This window comes from Choloepus didactylus, chromosome 6 (genome assembly GCF_015220235.1).
Source record: "Choloepus didactylus isolate mChoDid1 chromosome 6, mChoDid1.pri, whole genome shotgun sequence".
Classification (NCBI taxonomy): Eukaryota; Metazoa; Chordata; class Mammalia; order Pilosa; family Megalonychidae; genus Choloepus; species Choloepus didactylus.
This window is the reverse complement of record NC_051312.1, coordinates 31,019,470-31,035,141: the sequence shown is the minus strand read 5'-3', so window position 1 is coordinate 31,035,141 and position 15,672 is coordinate 31,019,470. Positions and strand designations below refer to the sequence as shown.

The following is a 15,672-nucleotide window of genomic DNA, read 5'->3' as shown; positions in this document are numbered from 1 at the left end:
ACAAAAATGTCTCCAGACATTGTCAAATGTCCCCTGGGAGCAAAACTCCTCTGGTTTACAACTTCTGAGTTATACCCTTGCCCACACCAAAGCAATATAATTTCCATTTCCTGACTCTTGTAGCTGCTGTTCCTTCAATCTACCTGCCCTTGTGAGTAGTGCCATTTCATATAAATCCACATGACTGAACTCATGGTAGGCAGGAGTTATAACAAATCAAACTCTGAACAACATAGATCCCCATCAAGAGTAAGTACCTATGAACAGGATGAATTTAATTTGTTCACATTTAATGTTGCTTTGTGAAGTTGTTTCCAAAAGGAAGTTTGACTTTTTAGTAACCAGGTCCTGCTTCCCATGACGAAGACTCTCTTGTTAGAAAAGGGAAAGGGGTACGACTCACTGGGGACCATCCTCACTTGCATGATAATCATGCTTCTCCCATGGTATCTCTTGAACAGTTGAACTCAAGGCTATGATAGCAGGGTTCTAAAATCTGTGTGGAACACCTGGGAGGCAGAAGAGAGGCAGGTCTCCTTTGCTGTTGTTTTAACTCAGGTAGAATTGAGACCACATGTGGATTAGTCCCAGCATCCCCAAGCCTGAGGCTGCAAGGATGACAGATCCAGAGCTCTGTGAATCCAGCAAGGTAGGAGCCCTGGTTGGCATCTTACCTGTGATGCTTCTCAGTTGGCTAAATGGGAAACCTGGATGAGCCGGGTGCTGTCCTCAGGGTTTTATTTCTGTCTCTGGGTCAGAATAGAAAAGGTAACTGTGGGGAGACCAGCACAGCCAAAGAAACACTGGAGTGAGTATGTTCATGACCATGTGTTTATTTAATATATGAATATGATGGATCCACCTTGCAAGCAAAGGAATGTTGCATGAAGCCCAGGGTATCTTACAAAGTGCTCTCCCAATGGTCAGGTCATTGAACACCTACCCTGAGGTAAGCTCAGTGTAGGCACTGGGATTCAGGGACAGAGAAGACATGGATTCGGTTGTGGGGAAGTGGGTTCCTTCAATGTTTATGGAACAGCTACAATGTACCTAGGATTCTGCTTAACAAAGTTAGGGGAGACACATATCACCTGTAATTAATTCATTTTAACCACATTTATTGTATGTTATTTCTTGGCAGGCACTTCAGTAGGCACTGGAGACAGAATAGTGAGCAAGATATAATACCTGCCCTCAGGAAATTCACTGTTCAGTGGGGTAGCTGTCCATATAACACACTGATAATTTATTGTGATAAGTGCTGTGATTTCAAAATGCCCTGAGAAAAGGAGCGCCACTGATTGTCAGTGCTTATCAATTGGGTTATTTGATTCTCTTCTCTGTAAATAATCCAGAACAGCCCAGAGGACCTGGCCTAACTTATCCTGGAATGGGGCTAGGAGTACATTTAGGACATCTACCTGTGAGGTAGTGTTATTATCTCCATGTTAAAGTGGGGACATTGGGTTTCAGAGAAGTAAAATAAATTTCTAGATACTACAGTGATACTACCTTTAGAACCCTGGATGGGAACCAAGGAGTCCAGGCTCCTAGCAGTGCTTTCTTTCATGAACAGCGTCTTGGTAAAATTCTCCTGCTGATCTAAGGAGGTAAGGCTTCTCTCTGGCCCTGCTCTGTCTCTGTGATTTAAACTCCATCAGTGATTTCCTTCTGGCTCATGGTCCTGGAACACCTGGCGTTGTCCAAAAAGCTGAAGGAAGGAGCTTTGTGATAGGACAGGAAGTTGTCTGACTCCTGGTCCACTCCCTGTTGTATCACTGTTGAGGGGTTGTGTTGACTCACAAAGAACTCAGCCACCTTGAAGGAGTCCAGCATGATGGGGAAGCCGTCACATCAGTCTCTGAGCAGTGACTGTGATGCCCTGAGTTTCTGGAGGGCTGGGCTGGAGAGAAGGACTTGCCAGAACCTAAGCAGACCCTCACATGGGCTGATTCAGACCTTTGTCACCACTGTGGGGCTCCATTAAGGAGACGAACTTAGCAGGAAATAAGCTAGACCCTTGGGAAGTCACCAAGGATAGAAGGATTTGGAGGTGAAGCAGAAGAAGGGGATGAGAGTCAATGGAGGTACAGAAGGGATATCTCTTCTGAAGACAGTGAAGGGAGTGTAGAGAGGTTGGGTAAGTGCTTTCTGAAAACTAAGGCCAGAAAAGAAGGGAGGGGAGGGGTTGAAAGAAATCTCCAGGCAAAAAACAATTTAAACCATTCATCAGTATCAGAAATGCATCCAAAAAATGGAGATAGTAACTCCAGCCTGGCTGCCCCACATGGTTCTTAACAGTTCCCAAATAAGGCACGAATCACGTAGGCTTTCCTTCATGGCTCTGTTTCCATTAGTGATTTTACTTTCCAGTTGACTAAAATTCCTGGTGATTTCCCATTGCAGGATAAACTCCAAAGTCCATAACTGTCCTTCATAAACTGGTCCCAAACTATATCTCAAGGTTTTTCTTTTTCTATTACCACCTTTACTCTAGCCACACACAATGATTATTCATAGTTTTGTACTTGCTCTTCTACCTTTTTGGAATGTTCTTCCTTCTACACATAACTCCCACTCCTCTTTTGATATCCAGTTCACAAACTTCACAGATGTGCCTGGGTTTGTTACATAATTCCCCCACTCATGTTAATGAAGAGTCTCTTGTTTTGTATCCTTTCAGATCACCCCATCCAAATTACTGTCTGCTGGTGGTGACTTCATGGCTAACTCACATAATGTCACTGAATTCATTTTTATGGGACTTTCTCACAATCAGGAGGTGTAGAGAGTTTTCTTCGTGATATTTCTGCTCTTGTACATGGCAACTATGGTAGGAAATTTTCTCATTGTGCTCACTGTGATGACCAGCAGAAGTCTTGGTTCCCCCACGTACTTATTCCTCAGCTACCTGTCCTTCGTGGAGATATGCTACTCCTTTACTACAGCCCCCAAACTCATCTCTGATTTGCTGACTGATCAGAAATCTATATCTCTGCGGGGCTGCCTGACACAGCTTTTCTTCTTTCACTTCTTTGCTGGTACTGAGATATTCCTGCTCACCGTGATGGCCTATGACCGCTATGTGGCCATCTGCAAGCCCCTCAACTACACCACCATCATGACCCAGCAGGTGTGTGCCGTCCTGGTGGGAATTGCATGGTTGGGGGGCTTTGTGCATTCCTTTGCCCAAATCCTTCTCACCTTCCACTTGCCCTTTTGTGGCCCCAATGTGATCGATCACTATTTCTGTGATGTGCTTCCACTGCTCAAACTTGCCTGCTCTGACACCTTCCTCATTGGTCTGCTGATTGTTGCCAATGGGGGCACCCTGTCTGTCATCAGCTTTGTGGTCCTCCTAGTTTCCTATGTGGTCATCCTGCTCTATCTGAGGCATCAAAGCTCTGAAGGTCGGCGCAAGGCCCTCTCCACCTGTGGGTCCCACATCACTGTGGTTGCCTTGTTTTGGGGCCCATCGTCTTCATCTATCTGAGGCCTTCTGCCACTCTGACTGTGGACAAGGTAGTGGCCGTGTTCTACATGATGGTCACTCCCCTCCTCAGCCCTGTCATCTACACCCTGAGAAATGCTGAGGTGAAGAAGGCCATGAAGAGGCTATGGGTCAGGAATGAGACCAGATGATGGTTGGGACTGAGTAGTGGATCCGTGATTTTAGAATGGGGCTGTGTCCAAATCAAATAACTGAGAGAATCACATGGGATGAAGGATAGCTCACAGCATGTTAGTTCTACAGTTATTATCATTGGTGCCCATGTCCAAAACTTCATTTTAAATGCCTGTAAAATATTTCTTCCTTTGGCTTTACAATAACTTTACTAGCAGTTTTTTCTGTTGTTAGATGTTTAGGTTGTTTCCAATTTTTGTTACTATAAGTAAGTATTTTTAATAGAAATTTTACCTATACTTCCTTTTTTCTTAAAAAAATTCATTTCCTATAGCAAATTTACTGTGTTTTGGATATAAGGACTTTTGATGCTCAGTATTAAATTAATTTCCAGAAAGGTTGTACACAAACATCTTCCCTGTGAGAGTGCTTTCGATAGAATGGAACACTGTTGTTAAACAATTTTAATGAGAAATAGGATGTTTACATAGTGTCAAAGTATCTCCCCCAAAATATTTATTAACTATAATTTTATAAAACTAAAATTATAATTTTATAAAATGTAACTTTGAAGTGGAGAAACATGGAAAATACCCCCTTAAACAACTGATCAATGTTAACATCCCCATAATGGGACTTACTGATGTCATGTGCTTCCTTATATGACGCACTTGAGAAGCACACAATATCATGTCTCCAGTATTGCTAACATATCTGAGTCTAATCAGGAAAAACTTGTGAGGGAAACCTAAATTGAAGGATATTCTGCTAACTACTCACCTGTACTTTTCAGAAGTGTCAAGATCATGTAAGATAAAAAAGAAAAAAGAATGAGGAACTGTTCCAGATTAATGGAGATAAAAAATATGTGATAAATAAAGGCACTGTGTAATCCTGGATTGGACCCTGGACTAGACAGATCAAGGACATTAGTGGGGCAAAAAGTCTGTAGATTAGATAATTAGATTACATCTAACTTCTTGATCTTGATAACCATACTGTGCACAGGTCGGAGAATGAATTTGGTTTCAAGAATTACTGAAGTAACTAGAGGTAAAGAGGCATCATCTCTGCAACCGATTCCCAATCAATTCAGAAGAAATATCTGCCTGTCTATTTATTTATCTATTGAGAGAATGAATGATAAAGACAATGTGGCAAAATATTAACAGTTGAGGAATTGGATTAAGGGTACATAAAATTATCTGAACGGTTATTACCACTCTTTTCTCAGGAACTAGTTTTAAATGAAAAGGAAAAATATTGTCAAATTTGATAGACATCTTTCTATTGTTTAATTAGCATTTTTTCCATTTTTTTTTTGTGAGGATATATATTTTCATGTGTAATTGACTTGGAGACATTTTACAACATTTTCAATGTTAAATGCCTTCATTTTTACATAGTAAAAGCTATCAGTCTTCCTTATTGATTTCTTCCATGGTTTTTTCTTTTAGACTATCCTAAACCACTAATTAAATATATTTTTACTTTTAAAGATTACTTAAATTTTTATTTAATTTTGTGAACAGATTAGGCATCATAAGATTTAAAAAAACAACAAAATAGAAAGTACATGGTGAAAAGTTTCATTTCCTTCTTTCCTTATTCCTTATTTCTTCACCCAATCCCACAAGATAAACAATTTTCCTGATTTCTGTTTTCCTTTCAGAGTTTCCTTAAGCAAATACCAGTCTGTCTGTATGTATCTGCATATATAACTACTAAAGACCACAAAAGAAGATTTTAACAAATGAAAACACATGTTATGTTTCTGGCTGAGGAACCTCAACATCACTAAGATGTCAATTCATTCAGAAAAATTTATAAATATAAAGTGATGTCAATAAAAATAACAGCAATTTTTTTTTTTTGTGGGAATATGGGATCAGGGAGAGATCTAAAACTAATTTGAAAGTTTGTGTGGAAAGGTAATAGCAGGAGAACTTTGAAAATGAAGAGAAATGAGAAGAAACTAGCCCATCCTATATCAGACATGACATAAAACTTCAAAAATAAGAAACTATATTGTTTCAGCTATTCCAGAAGCCATAAAAGCTGATGATGATAATTAGCTCATAAAAAACAAAAGGACAAATGAAAATCTTGGGGGAGGGGAATATTTAAAAAGTCATATTTGTAATATTTACAATTCATATCATCTTTATACATAAAATGTTCTTAAAACATAATAAAAAGAACCAAAACCCAAATATGGGGAAATTTAGGGCCAGAGTTTATAGAAAATACAAATGTTCTTAAAATATAAAAAAGATGTCCAACCTCATGCAAAATAGTGGAAATTATACGCAACTTTAACTTTCCCATCTATACCACAACAAAACAAACCATTCAGTGTGATTAATCACATTCACATTGTTGAACTACCATCGCCATCATACATTACCAGAACTTTCTTCCTACACCCATTATACATTGACACCCACTGCTTCTCCCCACCCCTGGTATCCTGTATCCTATTTTCTATTTCTATGAGTTTATATAGTCTGGCTATTTCATATAAGTAAAATCATACAATATCTATCCTTTTTTGCCTAACTTTTGTCACTCAATAGGGTGTATTCAAGGTTCATCCATGTACTGATATGTATCATATTTTCATTCCTTTTTAAAGCTGAGTAATATTTCATTGTATGCATACACCACCTTTGTTTATCCTTTCATCTGCTGATAGACACTGAGGTTATCCCCATCTTCTGGTTATTGAAAATAACGCTGCTGTGAACCCTGGTGTACAAATATCTGTCAGATTCCCTGCTTTCAATTCTTTTAGGTATATCTTTTCGGTTGGATTCCCAGGTCATATGGTAATTCTGTTTTATTTAATGAGAACCACCAGACTGTTTTCCATAGTGGGTCACTAGTCTACATTCCCACCAACAATGTACAAGTATTACTATTTCACTGTATCCTCTCCAGCACTCATTATTTTCCTTTTTTAATAATAACCATTCTTATGGGTGTGAGGTGGTATTTCACTGTGGTTTTAATTTACATTTTCTTAATGACTATTGTGATGGTTAGGTTCATTTGTCAACTTGGCCAAGTGATGGTGTCCAGGTGTCTGGTCAAGCGAGCACTGGCCTGTTACTGCAAGGACATTTGTGGCTGGTTTATTAAATCATCAGTCAATTGGCTGCAGCTGTGAATGATTACATCAATGAAGGGTGTGTCTTCCACAATGAGAGAATTCAATCTGCTGGATTTAATCCAATCAGTTGAAGACTTTTTAAGCAAGACACTTCTTTGGCTAACCAGTGAAGCCTATCCTGAGAAGTTCATTGAAGTTGCCGGTTCGCTGATTTAGGAGTTCATCGAACATCTTCATTGGAGTTGCTAGTTTGCTGCCTGCCCTACGGAATTTGGAGTCATGCATGCCCACAGTTGCATGATACACTTTTATAAAATCTTATATTTATACATATTTCTTGTTGATTCTGTTTCCCTAGAGAACCCTAACTAATATAACTTGGTACCAGGAGTGGTTCTTGAGAAATAAAATCTTAAAATGGGCTTTTACAATTGGTTTTCTATTCTGATTAGATTCAAAGGCACTAATGACTCCATTGCCAATAATCAAGATGGCACTGACAGTCTAGGGCTTGAGTTGGTGATTGAGATACACAAAATATCACTGTTTGATTCTCCTAATCATACCCTTATATGAAGCAAGGCTCTGGGTGACAGTGTTTTTGACACCTTAACATAGTTTTGCAGAGTTAAGTAGTATAATGGTGTTGGCTGGTTGCTCTTAGATATGCTGGATAAAGTTATAAGAGAAAGGAATGAGTTAAAGTTTTCAAATTTTAAGTGCTGTATGACAGACAGATGTAAAGGCTTCTATGTGTGCCCTGAAAGAAAATCTTATTTTCTGTGGCTGCAGACTTGAAATTTTTTTTTCCAGTTTTTTTTATTAAATTCAGTTTTATTGAAATACATTCACACACCATACAATCATCCATGATATACAATCCACTGTCCATAGTATGATAACATAGTTATGCATTCATCACCACAATCTATCTCTGAACATTTTCCTTACATCAGAAAGAACCAGAACAAGAATAAAAAATAAAAGCGAAAAAAGAACACCCAAATCATCCCCCCATCTCACCCCATTTGTCCTTTAGTTTTTATCCCCATTCCTCCACTCATCTATACACTAGATAAAGGGGGTGTGATCCACAAGGTCTTCACAATCACACTGTCACCCCTTGTAATCTACATTATTGTATATTTGTCTTCAGGAGTCCAGACTGCTGGGTTGGAGTTTGGTAGTTTCAGGTATTTACCTCTAGCTATTCCAATACATTAAAGCCTAAGAGGTGTTATCTATATAGTGCATAAGAATGTCCACCAGAGTGACCTCTCGACTCCATTTGGAATCTCTCAGCCACTGAAACCATTTCATCTCATTTTGCATCCCCCTTTTGGTCAAGAAGATACTCTCAGTCCCACGATGCCGGGTCCACATTCATCCCCGGGAGTCATACTCTGCGTTGCCAGGGAGATTTACACTCCTGGGAGTTTGGTACCATGTAGGGGGGAGGGCAGTGAGTTCACCTGTCGAGATGGCTCAGTTAGAGAGAGAGAGGGCCACATCTGAGCAACAAAGAGATACTCAGGGGGAGACTCTTAGGCACCATTACATACAAGTTTAGACTCTCCTTTGTGGTAATGAGCTTCATAAGGGCAAGTCCCATGCTCGAGGGCTCAGCACATCAAACCGCCAGTCCCAATGTTTGTGACAACATCAACACCAGTCCAGGTGAGGATGTCCAACACATCCACACCTTCCCCCAGATCCTCGGGGCTGGGGAGGGGGAGGCTGTAAATATGTTTTTTATTATCTGCCCAAATTACTCTAGGATGTTGCAGACTTGAAATTTTGAAAACCAGACCCAGAGTCTCATTGTTCGAATAGGAGATTTACAACATAAACTAATATCTCAACCTCGCAGGGTGTCTGCTGTTAAAGTAAAGGCATTGATTGGAAAATAATGGGATCCTGAAACTTGGGATGGGGGCATATGGATTGATAATAATGGCAGTGAGGACACTGGAAACCTGGATTCTCCTGAGTCTTTGTTAGATACACCTGTAGTGGTGTGTCCAGAGGAAGCAGCTCCCCAACCTCCAGTTTGCCCTGAGGAGCATTCCATCCAACCTCTACCTAAAGACATTAACCCTTCAGTGCCTGCTAAACTTGTAATCACCTCCCCTGAGGAAGCAGCCCTCACTCCTCTGTCTGGAGAGATTAATGCTGCTTCACCAGATGAAACTGCAACAGAATGTCCTGAGGTAAATGGCTTGAGGGATACTTCTAAATCTTTTCATGACCCACTCCCACCACCAGTCTTTGCTTCAAGACCTATAACTAGACTGAAGTCCCAAAAGGCCCTGAAGGGTAAGGTACAAAGTATGACCCATGAGGAAGTATGCTACACTCCAAAAGAACTATATGAGTTTTTCAACGTATACAGACAGCAATTGGGAATATGTGTGGGAATGCATATTAAAGGTGTGGGATAATGGTGGAAGGAATATAAATTTGGATCAGGCTGAATTAACTGATATGGGCCCACACAGCAGAGATTCTGCATTCAATGTTTTAACTTGAGGGTTTAGAATGGGAGTTAACATTTTGTTTGTGTGGTTGGCAGAAATGTGGATCAAATGATAGCTGACATTACCTGAGGTTGAAATGCCAGAACTGCTCTGGTATAATGAAGAGGATGGGATTCAAAGGTTTAGAAAGATTGGAATATTAGAGTGGATTTATCATGGAAGACCTGCTCTCACACCCCTGGAATGTCCAGAGGACACACTTTTTACCAGGACTGTAAGGAGTAAATTTGTGAGACTTGCTCTGTCCCCAAAGAGCTCTGTAGTCATCCTACTCTGCAGGTCAGTTATTACTGTGTGAACTGCTATTACTCAGCTGGAATCCTTACACAATGGGAATAATGAGATCCTGAGTCAGCATAAGCCATGTGACAGAAGTTAACCATCAAAGACAAGATGGGCATGGCTAACATAATGGAAAACAGGCTCAAGGCAGCAGTCAAAATAATCTGACTTGCAGAAACTTATGGCATTGACTAGTAGATCATGGAGTACCTAGCAGTAAAATATATTGGCAGTCTACTAAATTCTTGTTTGAGCTGTATAAGCAGAATTCTAGGGCAAGTGAACAAAAGTCTACCTTGAATTACAGAAACAGAGTCATGGCCCTTTAATCAATTCCCAGACTTGAGATAATTTACAGATCCAGAGCCCCTTGAAAGAGGGGAAGGCTGGGTATGCTTGGGGAAGGACCCTGTTACACTGTCAAAAATTTATACTGCTAATCTTCCTTGCAGCCTTCCCCAGGGGAACCTATGGCCTTTTACCAGGGTAACTGTGCATTGGGGAAAAGGAAATGATCAGATATTTCAGGGATAATTAGACACTGGTGACATTAATTCCAGGACACCCAAAACCATCACTCTGGTCCACCAGCCAGAGTTGGGGCTTACAGAGGTCAGGAGATTGATGGAGTTTTAGCACAGATCCATCTCACAGTGGGTCCAGTGGGTCCCCAGACCCATTCTGTGGCTATTTCCTCCCTTCTGGAATGCATAATTGGAATAGGCATACTCAGCAACTGGCAGAACCCTCACATTGGTTCACTGACTTGTGTAATGAAGGTTATTATGGTGGGAAAGGCCAAATGGAAGCCACTAGAACTGCCCCTGCCTAGCAAAATAGTAAGCCAGAAGCAATACTGTATTCTTGGAGGGATTGCAGAGATTAATGCCACTCTTACGGACTTGAAGGATGCAGGGGTGGTCATTACCACCACATCCCCAGTCAACTCTCCTGTTTGGCCTGTGCAGGAAACAGATGGGTCTTGGAGGATGACAGTGGATTGTCATAAGCTTAACCAGGTTGTGACTCCAATTGCAGCTGTTGTTCCAGATGTGGTATCATTGCTTGAGCAAATCAACACATCCCCTGGTACCTGGTATGCAGCTATTGATCTGGCAAATGATTTTTTTCTCAATAGCTGTTATGAAGGACCACCAGAAACAGTTTGCATTCAGCTGGCAAGGCCAGCAGTATACATTCACTCTGCTACCTCAGGGGTATATCAACTCTCCAACCCTACATCATAATAGTGTCTGCAGGGATCTTGATCATTTCTCCCTCCCACAAGGCATCACACTGGTCCATTATATTGATGATATCATGTTGATTGGGCCTAGTGAGCAAGAAGTAGCAACTCCTCTAGATTTGTTGGTAAGGTGTTTGCATGTCAGAGGATGGCAGATAAATCCAACAAAAATACAGGGGACTTCCACCTCAGTAAAATATCTAGATGTTCAGTGGTATGGGGCATACTGTGCTATACCTTCTAAGGTGAAGGATAAGCTGTTGCATCTGGCCCCTCCTATGACCAGAGAAGAGGCAAAATGCTTAGTTGGCTTCTTTAGATTTTGGAGAAAACATTTTCCTCATTTGGGTGTGCTACTCCAGCCTATTTACTGAGTGACAAGAAAAGCTTTTAGTTTTGAGTGGGGACTGGAACAAGATGAGGCTCTACAACATGTCCAGGCTGCTGTGCAAGCTGCTCTTCCCCTTGAACCCTGTGATCCAGCTGATCCAATAGTGCTGCAAGTGTCAGTGGCAAGTAGAGATGCTGTTTTGAGCCTTTGGCAGGCTCCTGTAGGAGAATCACAACAGAGGCCCTTAGGATTTTGGAGTAAACCTTTCCATCCTCTGTGGATATCTACTCTCCATTTGAGAAACAGCTTTTGGCCTGCTGTTGGGCCTTAGTAGATACAGAATGCTTAACCATGGGCCACCAAGTTACCATGAGACCTGAGTTGCCTATGATGAGCTGGATGTTGGCTGACCTGCCAAGCCACAAAGTTGGGCATGCACAGCAGCACTCCATCATAAAATGGAAATGGTACATATGAGATAGAGTTCGAGGGGGTCCTGAAGGCACAAGTAAGTTGCATGAGTAAGTGGTCCAAATGCCCATGGCCCCCACTCCTGCCACCTTACCTTCTCTTTCTCATCCCACAGCTATGGCATCTTGGGGAGTTGCTTACAATCAGTTGACCAAGGAAGAGAAAACTTGGGCCTGGTTGGTATGCAGGCAACACCTGAAAGTGGAAAGCTACAGCACTGCAGTCCCTTTCTGGGATGTTCCTGAAAGACAGTGACGAGGGGAAATCTTCCCAATGGGAAACTTTGAGCAGTGCACCTGGTTGTTCACTTTGCTTGGAAAGAGAACTGGCTAGAAGTGTATTTGTATACTGATTCATGAGCTGTTGCTAATGGTTTGGCTGGATGGTCAGGGACTTGGAAGGAACATGATTGGAAAATTGGTGAAAAAGTAGTATGGGAAAGACATGTGGATAGACCTTTCTGAGTGGGCAAAAATCATGGAGATATTTGTGTCCCATGTGAATGTTCACCAGAGGATGACTTCAGCAGAGGAAGATTTTAATAATCAAGTGTATAAGAGGACCAGTTCTGTGGTTACCAGCCTCTTTCCCCAGCCACTCCTGTCATTGCCCAAAGGGCTCATGAAAAAAGTGGTCATGGTGGTAAGGATGGAGTTGATGCATGGGCTCAGCATCATGGACTTTCACTCACCAAGGCTGATCTGGCCACAGTCACTGCTGAGTGCCCAATCTGCCACCAGCAGAGAGCCACACTCAGTCCCTGATATGAACCATTCCCCAAGGTGATCAGGCTGCCACCTAGTGGCAGGTTGATTACACTGGACCACTTGCATCATGGAAGGGGCAGCAATTTGTTCTCACTGGAATAGATACATACTACAGATATTGGTTTGCCTTCTCTGCATGACATGCTTCTGCCAAAACTACCATCTGTGGACTTACAGAATGCCTTATCCACCATCATGGTTTACCACACAGCATTGCTTCTGACCAAGGAACCCACTTCACAGCAAATGAAGTGAGGGAATGGGCACATGCTCATGGAATTCTCTGGTCTTACCATGTTCCCCATCATCCAGAGGCAGCTGGGTTGATAGAACAGTGGAATGGCCTATTGAAGACTCAGTTATGGTGCCAACTAGGTGACAATACCTTACAGGGCTGGGGCAGTGTTCTCTGGGAGGCTGTGTATGCTCCGTTTCAGTGTCCACTCTATGGTGCTGTTTGTCCCATAGCCAGGATTCTTTGGGTCCAGGAATCAAGGGGTAGAAACAGAGTGGCACCACTCACTATCACTCATGATCCACTAGGAAAATTTTTGCTTCCTGTCCCTGCAATCTCAAGCTGTGCTGGGATATAAGCCTTAGTTCCAAAAGGAGGAGTACTTCCACCAGTAAATACAATCATTCCATTGAACTGGAAGTTAAGACTGCCACCTGGCCACTTTGGGCTTCTTATTCCTCTTAACCAACAAGCAAGGAAGGGGATTACTCTACTGGCTGGGGTGATTGATCCTGACTATCAAGGGGGAAATAGCATTGCAACTGCACAATAGAGGTAAAGAAGAGTTTTCCTGGAATACAGGAGATCCTGTGTCATCTTTTATGACTTCCATGCCCTGTGATTAAAGTCAATGGAAAACTGCAACAACCCAATCCAGAGAGGACTATCAATGGCAAAAAAACTTCAGGAATGAAGGTTTGGGTCACCCCACCAGGCAGAGTCTTGGCCAGCTGAAGCACTTGCTGAGGGTAAAGGGAACATGGAATGGGTAGTGGAAGAAGGTAGTGATAAATATGAACTATGGCTATGTGACCAGTTACAGAAATGAGGACTATTATGGCATGAATATTTCCTCCTTGTTTTGTTATGAGTATGTTTGTGTTTGTAAAGCAAATATCTTTGTTTTCTTCTCTATGTTATCCAATTATCATATGACATAAGCTGTATCATTCATTTTGCAATATTTAAGTTAAAAGAAATCAATTTTAAGAGTAAATGTCACCCAAAGACTTGCACCCTATTTGGAGAGATTTAGTGTGTTTCCAGTTGTATGCAGGACAGTGGAGTGTTGTTAGATGAAATATAAGTGTTATTGTTCTCTACTTAGAGATAAAGTATGGTTAAGGTGGTGTGTATAATTGCCAAGTTGACAAGGGGTGGACTGTGATGGTTAAGTTCATGTGTCAACTTGGCCAGGTGATGGTGTCCAGGTATCTGGTCAAGCAAGCACTGGCCTGTTACTGCTAGGACATTTGAGGCTGGTTTATTAAATCATCAGTCAATCAGCTGCAGCTGTGACTGATTACATCCATGAAGGGTGTGTCTTCCATAATGAGAGAAGTCAATCAGCTGGATTTAATCCAATCAGTTGGAGACACATAGAGGAGCTTCACTTCTTCGGCTAGCCAGTGAAGCATTTTCTGAGGAGGTCATCGAAGTTGCCAGTTCGCTGCCTGAGGAGTTCATCAAACGTCTTCATTGGAGTTGCCAGTTTGCTGCCTGCCCTATAGAATTTGGACTCATGCATAACCACATTTGCATGATATACTTTTATAAAATCTTATATTTATGGATACCTCTTGCTGATTCTGTTCCCCTAGAGAACCCTATCTAATGCATCTATTGAAGTTGAGAGTCTCTTCATGTGCTTATTGCCCTTTTGTACATCTTCTTTGAAGAAATGTCTATTCAAATACTTTGTCAATTTTTTAACTGGGATTTTTATGTTCTTGCTGTTGAATTGTAGGAGCATTTGTATATTCTTGACTTTGAGCCCTTATCATATATACAGTAACCAACTATTTTCTCCCATTTTGTAGGTTGTCTTTTCAATTTCTTGATAATGATCTTTGATGTGAAAAGATCATTTTGATGAAGTTCAGTTTATGTATATTTTCTTTGTTGTGCATGCTTTATGTGTAAAGTGTAAGAATCCACTGCTTAATACAAGTTTCTGCAGATATTTCCCTGTTTTCTTCTTAGAGTTCTAAAGTTTTACCTCATACATTTTGCTCCTTGATCCATTTTGAGTTAATTTTTTCATATTGTGTGAGTTTGGGGTCCACTTTCTTTCTTGCATGTGGATATTCAGTTTTCTGAGAACTATTAGTTAAAAGGACTATTTCTTCATTAGCTATCAGGGAAATGCAAATCACAACCACAATGAGATATCACATCATACATACTACAATGGCTGATATTAAACAAACAGGAAACTAGAAGTATTAGAGAGGATATGGAGAAAGAGGAACACTTATTAACTGCTTGTGGAAATGTAAAATGGTAGAGCCACTCTGGAAGTCAGTTTGGCAGTTCCTCAGAAAGCTAAGTATAGAATTACCAAATGACTTGGCAATCCTGCTACTAGGTATATACCCAGAAGAATTGAAAGCAGGGAAGCAAATAGATATTTGCACACCAATGTTCATAGTGGCATTATTAACAATTGCTATAAGATGGAAGCAACCATCAACTGATGAATGGATAAATAAAATGTGGTATATACATTAAACGGAATATTATCCAGCTATAAGAAGGAGTGAATTCCTGATGCTTGCAACATGGATAAACCTTGAGGACATTATGCTGAGTGAAATGAGCCAGATATAAAGGGAAAATGTTGTATGATCTCACTGATATGAAATAATTATAATAAGCAAATTCATAGAGTTTAATCTAGAATATGGGTTACCAGGAATACACTGGGGTTAGTGAATGGGGGGTTGATTCCCAACTTGTACAGAATTTCTATTTAGGTTTATTTTAAAGTTTTGGAAATGGACGGTGGTGCTAGTGGGTGTAATACCATTGAATTATATATGTGAATGTGGTTAAAAGGGAAAACTTGGGATATATATGTTACTAGAATAAAAATTTAAAGATAATGCATAGGACTCTAAAACACAATGAACCCTATTGTAGATGAAGGACTGTAGTTAACAGTACAAATGTAAGAATGTTTTTTCATGAATTATTACTAATGTATGATACTAACACAAGGAGCTAATAACAGGGTGATATGTGGGAAAAATACATCTAATGTAAACTATGAACAAAAGTTAATAG

General features: G+C 40.7%; 1 pseudogene; it reads left to right on the top strand.

The window, feature by feature from the left end:
* Window positions 1–2,722: 2,722 nt before the first annotated feature.
* LOC119536880 lies at window positions 2,723–3,642 on the top strand (annotated as a pseudogene).
* Window positions 3,643–15,672: the final 12,030 nt, after the last annotated feature.